Below are 14,494 nucleotides of genomic sequence, written 5' to 3'. Positions count from 1 at the left end.
GCTGTGGTCATGTTATTCCCTTGCTGGTGGCCCATTCACTGAGCTCAGAATTTCTCAATTTTCTTAGTCCTCTCCAACTGGCCAAATATTCAGGTTGTCTGACTATTCTTCTCTTTAGCTTTTGTATTTATTCTTGCACTCTCTCCAGCTGCTCCAAATCTTTATTGAAGTTGAATCCCCAAAATGGCTTGATGGTGGTACAGCTGAGACAGCACTGATACTGAACACAGCTGTTGTAAAGATCATGTTGATCTTCCTCTTGTTCTCTGATGTGTTTGCTAGGGTTCCCGCTGTTCATATTATCTGGAACTTGAGTTTCCTGAAGATCTTTGGTGAACCAATGTAATAATTAGGTGCTGATTGGCTCTCTAGCTATGGCTGGATACCCAAGTCCTGGGGAATAGGGGTAGCCACTTTGACACCCATGCTGAAGAACCCCTCAGATTTTATAGGGCTAAAAGTGGCCAAGTCCCCCATGTGTTTTGTCTAAATATGATCGAATCTGAGGCTATTTTTATGGCTGAAAAATTTTGTTTGTAGACAGCTCAGGTCAGGAGTTACTGACCCCCCCAGGGCTAAAACACTGCCTTCTTTGGGAACTGGAAGCAACCTGACAGCCACAGCCTCATGAGATTTCCAGCTCGAACCAAGTAGCTTCTGTGTGGGTAGGAAGCACTGCGGTAAAGGGATCTGAAGATAAGAAGGGGCAGAAAACTTTCAAACAGAAAGTGTGAACCAAAGCTGCGTGAAGTCAATGGAAACTCTCTGACTGGTAGCTCGTGGCCATGAGGAAAGCTGTTAAAGAGAAGCATAGAAAGAAAAGCTATACTGTTGAAGCAAAAAGATTGTTAAGATAGGAGAGGAAAATATGTTCTGTAGTAACTTTTAGGGCTGTGGAAAGACAGCCTTCCACAGGTTGCTTGTAAACATTTAGAGAAAACCCTTTTGAGTTAAATTATGATAGGACAGGACTTGAAAGAGAGAAAGAGGAGGTGGAACAGAATAAAACCAAAACAGAAATACAACAAATTTAGAAAAATTAAACCAAACAAACTTCTGGCTTTCTGAAACTCCATGTGAGGCATGCCACCCTGCTTCCTTTTTAGGGTTTCTGTTTTGAAAATTTACTTTCTCCTGTCTGCGTACAGAGCACATTATGGTTTCCAGAAGAAAAACTGCCCATTGTTTTCAGGGCAACAAGAAGACCTCCATGGGGATGATGGAACCATGGGCTCTGTGTGTTTTTGGGACCCAGTGCCATGCAGATTCTTTCCCGTTCTCCTCTTTACTTGTGCATTTTGCTGCCATTCAATTAAAGGTGCTGTGTGGTTCTGCTGCTTGGCTGCAGCATTTTCCCCAGACAGATAATTACTCTGCCTTTTGCCTTGTCCTTCTAATCGCTGTTAAAAGCGGTGCTGTTGGTGCCTTTTGTGAGCCTGCAAGTGTTAGCGTGTTTACATAAAGTCTGAGGGCAGAATTTGTCTGTGCTGTAACGTTTTATCAGCAGCAGGTAGCAATTGCAGGAGAATAAGTCCCTGGCTGCTGCTGGCTTTCCAGAGCCTCTAGACTGCTCGTTACAATAATGAGAAATGCAAGTAAGCAGCGTCGCATCAGCACTTGCAGTCCCACTTTCTATTGCTGTCATCAAAGGGTTTAGGAAAGTTTGCATTCAGAGTAGTTTTTTTACTAATGCACATATACATGTGCACATTAGTGTCTGGGAAATCTTGTGCTGTACATGGCAGCTTGTGGGTAAGGCGTGATCTGGGCTTGGGCACTTGGTTCAGTGGCTGTGGATGGGTGAGAAGTGGGATTGAGAGCAGAAAGTCAGTGTCACTCCAGATATCCCAAAAAAGAAGCGCAGCCAGGAGCTGGATCGTGACCAGAAAGCTGAAAAATTGAAGTTGTACCACCCTGGAGCATGCAGGTGGTGTGGATTTTAACCAGAAAGCTGGAATCATCCTGACACTCACAATGCACTTAGAGCAAACACACTTGGAGGATTGCAGTATCCCACTTTGCAGATGATTCTTGTTGATTTATGCCTTTTATTTTGTTTTGTTTTGGGGAAGTAGAAGCTTTGTCCTGGCACTTACAGGCTTGTATTGTATTGCAGGGACAAAATTACTGCTCTTAGCCTGGATTTCCAGCTACTGGAGAGTTAGTGTGGAAATCTGGTAGTAAATCTCATGGTGATTTCCCACTGTTGGATTTTATGTAGTACTTTTAAGTTTACCAGCCAAACATAGGCTGGATAAAATTGATGCTTGTAAAATTAGCAAGAAATGTGTTACTGTAGAGAATCCTGAAATGGCATCAAAAGGAACACCAAGAACACACCAGGGGGTTATAAGCAGCCTCTATTGTGGCCAAAAATAAAACATTTACACAACACAGACCTTGAAAGTGAAAAAAAAAAATCACAGAAACATTTACTAGGAATAAGAAATTAATCAACTGAAAAATGGTATTTGTAACCTGAGAGTAACCTTTTTCTTTTAAGAGTGAGATTTTTCTTTTATTAATCATGGCTTTATTTTTCTCCTTTTTGCTTTATGTTGTTCCTTCACCTTGGAATCAAATCAAGTGAGGGATTATCACAAAATCTGTGCAACTTTTATAGCTCGTGTGAAGTTTGAAGAAAGACATAAAATGGGAGATACTGAGTTGGCCTCATCCGAGTGCCAACTTTCACTTTTAGTGACACTCAGAATTTGGATTTTGCACAAGATGAGACACAACTATGTGTCATATTAAAGCATCTGATCTTTCTACTTGTGTACCTACCTGTGTGTTAAATTCTCTTCTACACTCAGAGATTTTAGATGTCCAAGAATTACTGAGGTTTCAGTGTATTGCTCCAAACCCCCAGGAAGGCTCCAGGAAGGGTAAATTTATTTTTTTTTTAATTTTTTTTTCTAAACCTGTGCTATATTAATAATTTTACAGCATTTCAGTTCACATGCCCTTTTTTTGTGTTCTCCAAGAACAACCTTTTTTTTCTTTGCCAAACTCACTGCCATACAGTTCTTCCTGGTTTTAGGCACCTGGGGGATGTTTACTGAAGAATGGAATGATAAATTTGGGAAAGCCTTCAGCCTATTACTTGATTCCTGGTTCACATTCTGGTTTTACAGACAAATTTTACTATCAAAGTTGTGCTATTAAATTCTTTGTTACCAAGAGTAAGAAACCATCAGTTTACAACTGAACTCTGTTAACCATGAGGAAGGGAAAAGATTCTTGAAGCCACTGGATTTCTGTAAGAAAGTAAAGTTCATCAGTCATCATCTGGATTTTATTGGATTTGATTATTTTACTTCATTAATTTTTAAAGTTTGATTCCAAAGAAATGTATATACTCTTTGGAATTGCATAAGTATTGGAATGAATATTTAACACAGGGTTCCCAGGGATGAGGCTTTGAAACACAATGTCATTGTTATGACAAAATAATGCATGTTCCTTAATTTTTTTTTTTTAAATCTTTTCCTTCCTTACATCCTTGGCAGTAAAAGGGAAAAGAAAGCTTAATAAAAAAATAACCAAATTGTTTTTCTGTTTGCTAGAAGCAGTTGATTTCTGTGGACACTTGAATCCAGCACATGGATCTCACTGACTTTTGGAACATTCCTGTGGTCTGAGCTGTCATAGTCCCGCTGAACCCCCAGGGCTTTACTGTTTTCCAGTGGCTGATGATGGAGTCTCTTTTCCCCCCAAAACATGTGTTCAGTTTTTAATAAACCATAAATAAAGCACGAGCTGTGTCAGAGGAGCTTCACTGCAGGGCTTTGGTGCAAACCCCACCTGTGCTCTGGGCAGACAAGGGACGAGCAGTGGGATGGAAAAGCTAAAGGTGAATTCTGCTCAGGATCTTCTATGTTGCAATTGCCTCGCTCAGGGGTTCAGAAATGGTTTTTCTGTGAAAATGCCAAAGAAATATTTGAATTAAAGACAATTATTTCACTTTTGTATGTTTGGCTGTGCTTTGGTGCAGGTTGAAACCAGAGGCTAGAGCTGCTGTCCCAGCAGAGATGGATGCTTTGGGATCAGCTGTAACTCACTGAAAGCACAGAGAATTTATCACTGAAGAGGTAAGAGAGAAATACAGAGCTGAGCACACTCAAACTACGAATTTTAAAAGTTTCCATTGTTTAGTTATCTCATTAAGAATCTATCTCCATGCAGGCACACGAGCAGCAGGTACAAATATATCTCTGTGTCTATCTTTGTTCCACTGTACGTTTGCCTGCAGCTCTCTATAGATAGAAACATAAACTGTGTGTATATCCTGCTGCCTTTTGAAACGTACAGAACATTACCAACAGTTTCTTTTCTCTAGTTTGCTCAAATGCTTGTGGTTAGATATTCTGAAAGTATAGAATTTAAAAAAAAGAGAGAGAGAAAAAGACAAAAAGATTTTTACACTATGAAAATGGGTTGCGTTTTTCAAAATATGTTTTTAATTTTTCTTTTATTTTTAATAAGCCAACAAACCATTTTGTTTCTCGGCCTCTGCATGTTGTATTTGATAACATAAAATCAGATAGTATTGTTGATGTATGAATATTAATTCAGAGCTGGAGGCATATACAGTGTGTGGCAGTTGATAGCTGGAATTTGAGCGATAAGGTGGGATCTTCAGAGCAGGACTGTATTGTGTGTTTGTTACCAGGAAAGTCTTGATATAAAAAATTAAAGTTCTTCTCAGAGCACACAGAGCTCCTTTTGCACCTTACTGGCTGTCTCAAAATCCAAAATAAAAGGAGAAGTTGAAAAGAAGAAATTTAAGCAAGTTGAAGAGGACTCTTGTAATTGTTTTATTCAAATGAGAAAACATTTGGTAGCTGCAGTTAAGCATGAAGAGTTAAATAAAAAGGGAAAATTCCTTATTGAAATTGTACTAAAAGAACATAATGAACAGAAATAATGTTTAATAATTCAATTAAGATTATCTCTTGGGTAAATTTGATCATCTCCCTGATTGTTCATTAGTAGTCAAAATATACGAAGAGTGTGAGCACACCTGGCCTTATTATTTGCTAAAACAAGACTGAGTAGATGGGAACAGCACTTTGAATGTAATAATTCGCATTGGTAACTGGAGACTCAAAGGAACAAAAACTCAAAGGATCTTGCAAAAGATCTCCAGTATGTTATTTCAAAGAGTTTTGCTTCAAAAGTTTTTTAAAAAGTTTCTATAGATTAGTATTTGAGACAAACGCTTCACTCTTGTAAATTTATAATGCTGAAGTACTTTAATGAACAACCAGGGTTCCCATTTTTTAATACTTTTCACTGCCATCATGTAATACTGAATTAATTCAATATTACTTCTAGTTATGATTCTACAGAGTTTTCTTATTCTTGATACTGTTAGATTTCATCTTATGTATGTTTTAATTATAAAAGTCCATTTGAAATGACACTGGTATCAATTAATACAAAAAGTTAATGGCTTAATCCTGATATCATCAAATAAATAGTAAATGGTGCATGATTTTGGTGTCAGGAGGATTTATAGTTGTGGTTCAGGAATGCTCTTAGCACAGCTATTAAGTCAGCCAGGGGAATTTCAGTATCAGACCATTGGGAACATACTGCTAATATTGCATTTGTATTCTCTGCACCAGGATCAGCATTAAAACCAGCTGGCAAAATCTATCCAGGGTCATGGGGAAAAACTCCCACTCCACTAAGTTTACAAAAATTAATATAGAGAATCATGAATTTATCTGGCAGGGTTCAAGCTTGGATACGAAGGCAAACAGAATACTCAGTATTTTAAGTGGATAATTATCTTCTGAGTTTCTGATTTTCCAGCTGTGTACTCTGAGGGGCTGAGCCATGCATCAGGTGGGTAAGGAACTTGTAGCTTTTTTCTGCTTCAATCTTATTAGAAGTTACTACAAGTACCTCAAGAAAGGCTTTTGCAAGCTAAGTGGATTTATGGCTAGCCCAGATAAAACCCAACTGTTACTGAGCTGCAACTGGCTAGTGCTATTCTAGGGAACTGTTGTGTTCCTTGATTCAATGGTTTTAATTTTCAATTTACTTCCATGTGTATTACAGCCTGCAAAGTGAAAACCTGCTTTCTGTGTGTATTCACTGTAGTAGAAGCACCTCACACTTGTCAGCTCGAAAAAGTGAGATAAAAATAAACCATAGAATCCCAGAATGGTTTGGATTGGAAGGGACATGGTGGTTTCCAGGTAGTGGGTGAAGGTGTTGGTGTTCTCCAAGGAAAGTGTTCCTCCTGGAGGACCGAGTTCCCATCCTTGGCGGTGTATGCAGAACTGCCTCTGGTTTTGTTGGAAGCCCCTTGTGTCAGCTCAGTTTAGGCTACAAGAGCTCTGATGCCATCAATTTGTGATTCACAGTTTTGAGGAGAGCTTTGAATTGATGAATGAGCTGCAGAAACTCTAAAATACTCACCAATTAAACTGCCATGGAGCTGTGAATGAGCTGGGTTCCCTGATACAGCCTGGGCTAAGCAGGACTCTGGGAGGCCTTTTAACAGAGTTTTTGAAATACATGTTTTGCATTAGAGTGTGGGGGAAATCGAGGCTTAGTTTTTGTGTACAAAGGCACTGAACTGTGATGTTGGGGTGGTCAAAAGGAGGTCAAAAGGTCACAAGTGTGTGAGTGCAGGTGTGGATACTGGCTTGGAGAGCTGCTTGTCACAGGGATGGGACCAAGCAGGGCCCTTGGAGCTCTTCCCTTCACACCTGGAGTCCTGGGCTGGAGGGCAAACTCCTGCTACAGGGGTGGCTGAGCTCCAGCCAAGTGTCTGCTCAGCTGGTTAGACTTTGTCCAAAGGTGTGAGGAAAGAGGAATTTGTAGGGGTTGATCTTTGAGATGGGAGGAAGCAGCATCCCATTGTGTGTGCTGTGAGGGAGACGGGGTTTGGCTGCAGTTTTGATTGCTCACTTTGGCAGGGCACTTTGGGAAGTCTCTCACAAAGGGTTCAATTCTCACCAGCCCCTCTCAGAACTGGGCTGGGTGCCATGGTCTGCTCCTGTCCCCAAAGGCTCTGCCTGCTGCATTCCCCTCCGAGTCCATTCACCTTCCTTCCTGCTGGAGAACAGTCTGAGCCACTCACACACATCCTTTGTCCTTGCTGCAGGTTTCCCCTTCAGAAACCATTGTGTAGTTCTGTTAGTGAAAATCATAACCAAGGAAAGTTTTTAATTTGAACAGTCAGACAGACACACATGCACAAAAAAACCCCAAAGAATGATCTGGAAAAAAAATCCCCCAAACTCCTTTCGCCTGCCACGCAGTGACAAATGGAAAGAAGGGTGGCCACTGCCTGTACTCGACAACACTGCGACGTGATCTTTTCGGAGGTATCTCGGGAGCATCTACCACATTTACAGCATGTGAGGCATCTCATCTGGAGCCGTTTTGATCTCCTGTAACCTGCTCACAAACGCACATAATTTCATAACAGGCCCTGCACCCTGATAAGGATCTCTGAGTTTCTTCTGCGCGGTATCTGCAAACAATTCAAAGCTGTTCCACACAAACAAATGTGAGAACCCCCTGACCACAGACTGCCTTTAGAGCAGACCAAGATTTGATGTTACTCATATCTTCCAGTACCTGTTAGAGTTCAAACAGGAAACTTGGTTTTTCCTCTCATGTCAACAACTTTTTTCGTCTTTTTTTCTTTTTTTCTATCTGAACAGGCGTTCGGCGGCAGGCTCGTGCTCGAGCGGTGGAAGTCCTGTATTTCTACAGGACAAACAAGTACTTGCTCTGGTACGTCACTGCTGACATTAACAAGAACTGAATATGTGGTTTTCGGTGATCCTGTGGGTGCTTCTGTAGAAACGGACACATTGGCTTTGAACAACCACACAAGAAAGGGATTCATTCATACAGGATATAGGTAATGCGCAGCCCAGGGCTCGCCGCAAGCACTGCTTTGCTTGGGAAATGTCAGAAAAAACTGGGTGCTCTTTCTCCTGATACTGCTGTATTTTGTGCTTACACAGTAACACTTTTTATCACTTCAGCCTGTTTTTCATTTATATGATATCCTGCTTGCCAGGGCTCCGGCGATGTCATATGAAAAGTTTAAACTGAGTAATTATTCGTATTCACTGATCAGGAAGTTTCATCTGAACACCTCAACTAATGATTAATTATCATGTCTCCAGAAAGTATGAAAAAGCCTTCATGCCCACATCAGCAATTTGGCCATAGCCAGTCGTGAATGTTTTGGCACTGCTGGGAATAGAAATTAAGGAATAGAAATTCGGAATTATGGCTGACACGCGCTCCCCCTAAAGCAGTACTCATTACTTATTTGTCATAATTCTGATCAATAAATGTAGCAACTTTCAGAACTTTCCAGTCTAGGGTTGGAAATGCTTTAATAGCATTTAATTTAACCTCTCTGTGAATGCGGGAAGGGGAAGTTCATAGAGGAGAACAATTCTTGACAAAGAATAATGTTTGTGACAGAAAACACTGACTCTGTCAAGGAACTGATGACTTCTGACGATTGTTTTCCCCCGTTTGATTTATGCTTGACAGATGCAAAAAACCAGCTCAAATACAGCTGTGTTAAGAAAAGAACACACAGGCATTTCCATGACTTTCATCTTGCTTTGTATTTATGTCATGATAAAACACGCTTTTGTGGCTTGCATCATCAAGGGGCAGAACATCTGGAAAAGTCTTGTTACAGAAAAGTGTCCAGAAAGCTAAATATGATTTTTCCTCTTCTCATATATTTTTTTTCTTTCATTAAAACTCTCAAAGCAAAGAGCTGGATAGCAATATGACCAGTGATAATACTCACTGTGATTGACACATTCTGGAGTGATAGAGGCTCACAAGATGAAGAGGCAAAGAGGTGTCATGGAATTTCTCAGTGGTGAGCCATGGCAAAGGAGTGTGTGACAGTGGGTACCCCTGAGCTGCCCTGAGGAACACCAGGTAAGAAGGTAAAACAGCCTTTGGCAACCACCTGCCACCCTTGAAATCACATACACCATTTCAGTAATTTGCTTTATTTGTTCTTTATTTTAACATTTCCAATAGGATTCTGCCCAAATGATTGAGTTAATTTGATTCCATGTGTTTTTCCAGTAACTGTTTCAGGAGCCAAAGCACTTTACATAAATTCTGCTATCAAAAATGGCACTGTCTTGCTATTTGTGCAGCTCTGTATTGGTGCTCTGTGTGCTCCCACTGGAAAGACCTTCACCTCTTGCTCTGTCAACCCATCTCTGCCTTAAATGCTTGTAACCAGTGGCAAGAAGAAAGAGATTATTTGTATTCATTAAAGGAAATGGGGGATGATTTGGGACTTCTGGGAAGGTGCTTTGTGTCTTCAAGGCCATAAATAACCTCCAAGATGTCAGGGTGGCATGTGGTAGGTGAGAAGAAGGTTCTGCCTTCCTCTTGTACTGCTACACTTCCCTGTGTGCTGCTCCAGCCACACCTGGACAGGCTGTCTGCAATGTATGAAGGTTTCAGCAGGGAAAAATGAGCATCCCTGGCTGCTGTGCAGAATCCTGTTCTGGTTAATACCCACCACAGCAGTCACAAGCTCATCACTCAGGCCAGTGGCAATCTGCTGAAAAACAAAGGGTTCCTTAATAGTCGAGATAAGCAGATAAGGCACTGCTGTGCTATTTAAAGCACAGCATTTATGCATGAATAAAGTTACTCCAATTTTGGAGCAGGGTGTTTGCTGGGAAAGCTGTATTTACATTCCACCCCAGGGACTGAAGCGCCCTTGCACACTTTCATGTATCTCCTTTCTTCAAAGTCAGATGTTTCACCTACAGCTTCATTCCTGCCTACAATTACAGTAGGCAGCTCCCTTCAGTCCTTTTGTAGCTTTTTTTTTGATAAACAGTGGTGGCAGGTACAGAGGTGGCTACGAGCTACGTCTGCACCTCATTACCTCACTCAAAAGAAATGTTGTGTGCTTTGGGACAGCCCTGTGAGTTAGGAAAATGGTGTTTTACAGATGGGGAAGAGAGACAAAGAGCGGGTGAGCGCCTTGCCCGGGATCCCACGGGATGTTGGCAGCAGGGAGTTGTATTTCTGTCTAGTGCCCTAACCACTGATCCGTCCTGTCTCCTGCTTTCGGGCGAGAGAGTCTGAAAATGCCATTGATTTGCACTTTCTAGTTCTGGGGAAGAAAGGTAGGGCTGACTAGACTATACAGGGAGACATGCAAAAATAAACAGAAGACAATAAACAGCGTGATGTAAATTAGCTTTCTAAAACTTTAATAATCTAAGATGCTATTTAGAACACACAGGCAAGGAGATGTCTGTTAAAAAAAAAAGATATGATTTTAACCAGATAAAATCCCTCTAATTAGTCTGAAATTCTTACCTATGCTTTATAGCAATGTACTTCCATATGCATGCCAGAAAGTCGGGGAAACATGGAAATCATTGTCAACTTGCAACATTCACTGCTGGGATACAGCAGATTATTTCAATGAAGGCTAGATAAACGCTGTGTCTGTAGAAAACATTTGTTTGGTGGTCTCTTTGCTTTGTCATCTTCCACTGCACATCTGGTTTGGGAAGGAATAAATGAGCCTATGTTCAAGAATCAGGTTGTTTATATGATGCAATATTTAAATGATCTTTGTTTTTCATAAGTCTGGAAAAGTAATTGTCATCTTGGTGGCACTGGTTGTAACACTGAACCCTTCTTGTTCTTGTGGGTGACCGTGGGCCACTATGGAAAGCAATATTCTCCAAAATAGAGATGTGTTTGCACTCACTGATATGGGGATAAGACTTTTCCTACATCTGCTCAGCACCAAGGTGGTCCTGAAGGGAGTTCTGGAGTGTACCATGATGCAGGCAATGCGAATTAATGGTTGGAATAAAAGTCACAAAATCTCTTTATTCATGGAGATGCACATGGATGGGTGATGGGGACTGCTGGGACCCAAAGGTGTGGGCACAGGAGCAGCTCTGCCCCAGCTGTGGAGTGAGTTCAGGGCAAGTGTGCACTGGGGAAAGGAACGTTCTTGCGTATTTTCCATTGCACTAACCACAGGCAGTTTGTTTTCAAGCCCTTTGGTTCTTGTGCTGCGGCAGGAATGGGCTGCATGTCCCTCCCCTTGTCGTGTCCCCACCTGGCACTGAGGGCTCTGGGCTGAGAGCACCGTGCTGCCCGGGGAACCAGGCTGAGCTGCAGATGCTGAGAGCACCTGCTCGCTCTTGCTGACACCCTGCTTTAATCTGGAAACACTGAAGGTATTTCCCCCAAATCTCTGGTTGCCTCCGTGAGGTGTTTGTTTGGCCCCAAGTGTGGCTGCCAAAGGGGGGACAGCAGCTCTTTCCCATCCCCAAAGAGGGTGGTGCAGCCTTGACCCCAAGCACTGACTAACCACCTGTAAATTAGTACTAATGCTATTCTCCCATCAGGTTTTAAAGCCACTGGGGTGTTTGCTGTGACAGTGGACAAGCTTGGGTGTCACCTGCAGCAATCAGGTGATTTGTCAAGGTCATCTTTCTGCTGTGCAGCAAGAACAGGGCTGATTCAGAGAATCCCATGGTTTGGGATGCATGGTGGCTCTCAGCTCACACCCATGGCCCACAGCTGGCACAAAGTGGGGAACCCCCTGCCTTCCCTGCCAATGTCCTGTGATGGGAATGTGGGGAAAGCAATTTCCTTTTCTGCCTCAAGTTCTTTGCTGCCTTTGTTTCCAGGTGGCTCCATACATGAGTGGTCTTTTGGTCTCTAGTTTTCATCAAAATGCCTGTACAGCTGAGAAAAAAACCAGAGCACAGCTTTGAAAAGAAATATTTTTTATTTACACCTTCCAGCACAGTATTTCTTGCATAGACATACTCCCCACAGCCGGGTCTGTGTTTCCACCAGAGGTACTGTTGGCAGCTGAGGACACCTCCATCCTGGTGGACTCCCCTGGAGCACCCTATATCCCTGTGCAAGGACCCACCCATGTCAGATGTCCCCTTGGTGGCTGCTCCCTCCCTCAGGAGAGTTCAGGGCATCCCACCTTGTTCCAGAGAAGGAACTCAGTGCTAAACTGGGATATTGGCAATGTCTGCTGCCAGGGGTTATATGGCCTTGGCAGAGGCAAACTCTTGATTTTTCCAGTCACTTATGGCCTGGGTAAGAGAAGAGCTGTGCAAATAAACGCAGCGTTTAATAAAAGTGAAAACTGACAGAATTGGGTATTTCACACTCGCTGTAAAATTGAAACCTGATTTTTTTTTTTTGGTTAAAAAATTCACTGCCTTTTTTTTCTTTTCCCATTTAGAAATGAGTGATTTTCGAATAAAGAGAGGAGACTTTGTTTAGAAATGAGTAAAATTGGTGCTATCATTAAGCAAAGGGGATTTGCAATGGGAATATCTCAGTTTGTGCTGACATACATGTGTGTTTTCCCATGTGAGAGCTCAGCTTGACAAAACACACATTTGGGGCTAAGCACTAGCTAATGTGTTTGAACATCCCTCATGAAGGGAAGGTGAAAATGCTCTGCAGAGGCGCTTGGCAGCTGTCTGGAAAGTCAGAGAAGATATCTTTTCCTTTCTACACACTCCTGAATTGTGGTTTTATAAATGCTTCTTTTTCTTGGGCAGTAGGGCCCCTCACTACAAGAAAGACATTTGTAGAATCAGAATTGTTAAGGTTGGAAAGACCTTTAAGATCACCACATTCAACAATGAGGGGCTGAAGTGTCCAGAGAAGGGCAGTGGAGCTGGGGAAGGGGCTGGAGCACAAATCTGGTGAGGAAAAACTGAGGGAGCTGGGGGGGCTCAGTCTGGAGAAAAGGAGGCTCAGGGGGGACTTTCTTGCCCTCTAAATTTCTGCTGGGTTAAAAAGGAGCTAAACAAAACCCAAAGTCAGATATTAATTACGTATCAGTAACCCTCCTCTTTTGCAGAGTTACCCACAGGTTTTTTTATCTTTCCATCTTTGAAAGATCATTATTTTTCCCATACTTTTGCAAAAACCATCGCTGTTTAGTTCTCTGTCCTTTCCAGACATTCCCCTCTTCTCATCAGGCTACAGATGTATTTAACAGAAGAAAACCCAGTGGATTTATTGTCTGTTCTGTGGTAATGATGGGATCACTTTAGCTTTGCCCAATGTTGCTCTAAAGCAAGCCAAGAGGGAGCACAAGTCTAATAAAGAGCAAGTCATAACATGCACATGGATTTTCTAAGAATCTGGGTATTTGTAGTTTTTTTTCAAGTTGGTCTCCTTCTCATGTCTTAGATGAGAGCTCTACATTAACAAGACGATCAGATGTAAATGAGCTCTTGATTTTATTTTGAGATGACAAAGATTATTAAATGACATGAAAAAGTTTCTCCTTTGCTGCTGTTCATTGAAAAGTTTACATTTTCTTGGATGCATCGTTTAGGTGATCAATAAAAAATGAAATACAAATCCAGTATCTGATGAGGTGTCACACTTTTAGATGAAATAGGTAAGTGAACCTGTTCATTCTCACACAACTCTGATTTCAGGAAAGTGGCAGAGGAGCCTTTTGCAGGATGAAACATCTTTTACACAAGTGTTTGCACAGATAACAAACCAAGGTAACCAGGTACAATCCAATTCCTGCTTATTTGTGCTTATAGATTTTATGGATTATCTGAAACCACCCATTTTTACTGAATTCAAGCCATAATGCTGCTTTGAATGTGGTGTAAACCCAAAGCTTGGAACAGAAATGTGTTGGAAAAGCAGCACAAGGACAGTGTCCTGGTGGGTGAAAGAGCAGCAGCTCTTACACTGGGCTCCTCCTGTGCTGGGACAAGGGGCAGAGCAACTGGAGTCACTCCATGGAAGATGATCAGCTCCATTTGGGAATGTCAGGGGCATCCCACAGCTCAGCTTGCACTTGATCCTTTTGAGAGTACTGGAGGTGCAAGGGAGCAGGCATTGGGAAATGATGATTAACATCGTTTATCTACTTACGATGATGATGATGCAGAAAGGGCTCATTTCACACTCACACCAAGCAGGTGAATTCATTCACTTTTCTATTTATCAGTAACCCAACACCTCCTGATGCTCTTCCTCACGACACCAACTACATTAGCTCTCATTCCTCAGAAACAAGTAGCACTAACCATTTATTTCCAGCCCATGTGCACAGTGCCCTGGCTCTGGAGATGGGGATCTCGCCTGGCTGGTTTGATTTCTGTGGGCACTGTCACCACCTAGTGGCATTTCCCTCTTGCTTTGTGGGGGCAGCAGTTTCCTCATCCTCCTGTGGGTTTTGCCCCATGGTCAGTCATTCCTCCCCTCATCACTATGGCTTTGCCAATTGGCAGGTTAAATGCGTTCAGGTGGGGTGGTAGCTTTACCTGGCAGATTTTCCCTCTGTTCCTGCTTGGGAGCAGCTTCAGCCTAGTTGAATGTGAAGGATTTCCACGGTAAGGTGGCTTTGGAAGGCTGGAGGATTGTGTTTCAAGGTGTTTGAGCACAGGAGGAGAAGTGTCTGGGAGAATTTTGTGCT

At 42.1% G+C, this 14,494-nt stretch overlaps 1 long non-coding RNA gene across 3 annotated transcripts in view; it reads left to right on the top strand.

The window, feature by feature from the left end:
- LOC146431180 (uncharacterized) overlaps nt 1-10,807 on the top strand; it is a 30,467-nt gene extending 19,660 nt beyond the window's left edge. For 2 of the 3 annotated variants that reach the window (XR_014855013.1, XR_014855011.1), the window contains exons 2-5: nt 3,998-4,094; nt 7,692-7,764; nt 8,773-8,949; nt 9,055-10,807. This is a non-coding gene — a long non-coding RNA (uncharacterized LOC146431180). The remainder of the gene's footprint in view (nt 1-3,997; nt 4,095-7,691; nt 7,765-8,772; nt 8,950-9,054) is intronic. The other variant, XR_014855012.1, reaches the window with a different exon arrangement.
- The last annotated feature ends 3,687 nt before the right edge of the window (nt 10,808-14,494 follow it).

The sequence above is a fragment of the Lichenostomus cassidix genome, chromosome 13 (assembly GCF_008360975.1).
Source record: "Lichenostomus cassidix isolate B80296 chromosome 13, HeHo_3.0, whole genome shotgun sequence".
In the NCBI taxonomy this organism is placed as follows: domain Eukaryota; kingdom Metazoa; phylum Chordata; class Aves; order Passeriformes; family Meliphagidae; genus Lichenostomus; species Lichenostomus cassidix.
This window is presented reverse-complemented; position numbering and strand designations above follow the sequence as displayed.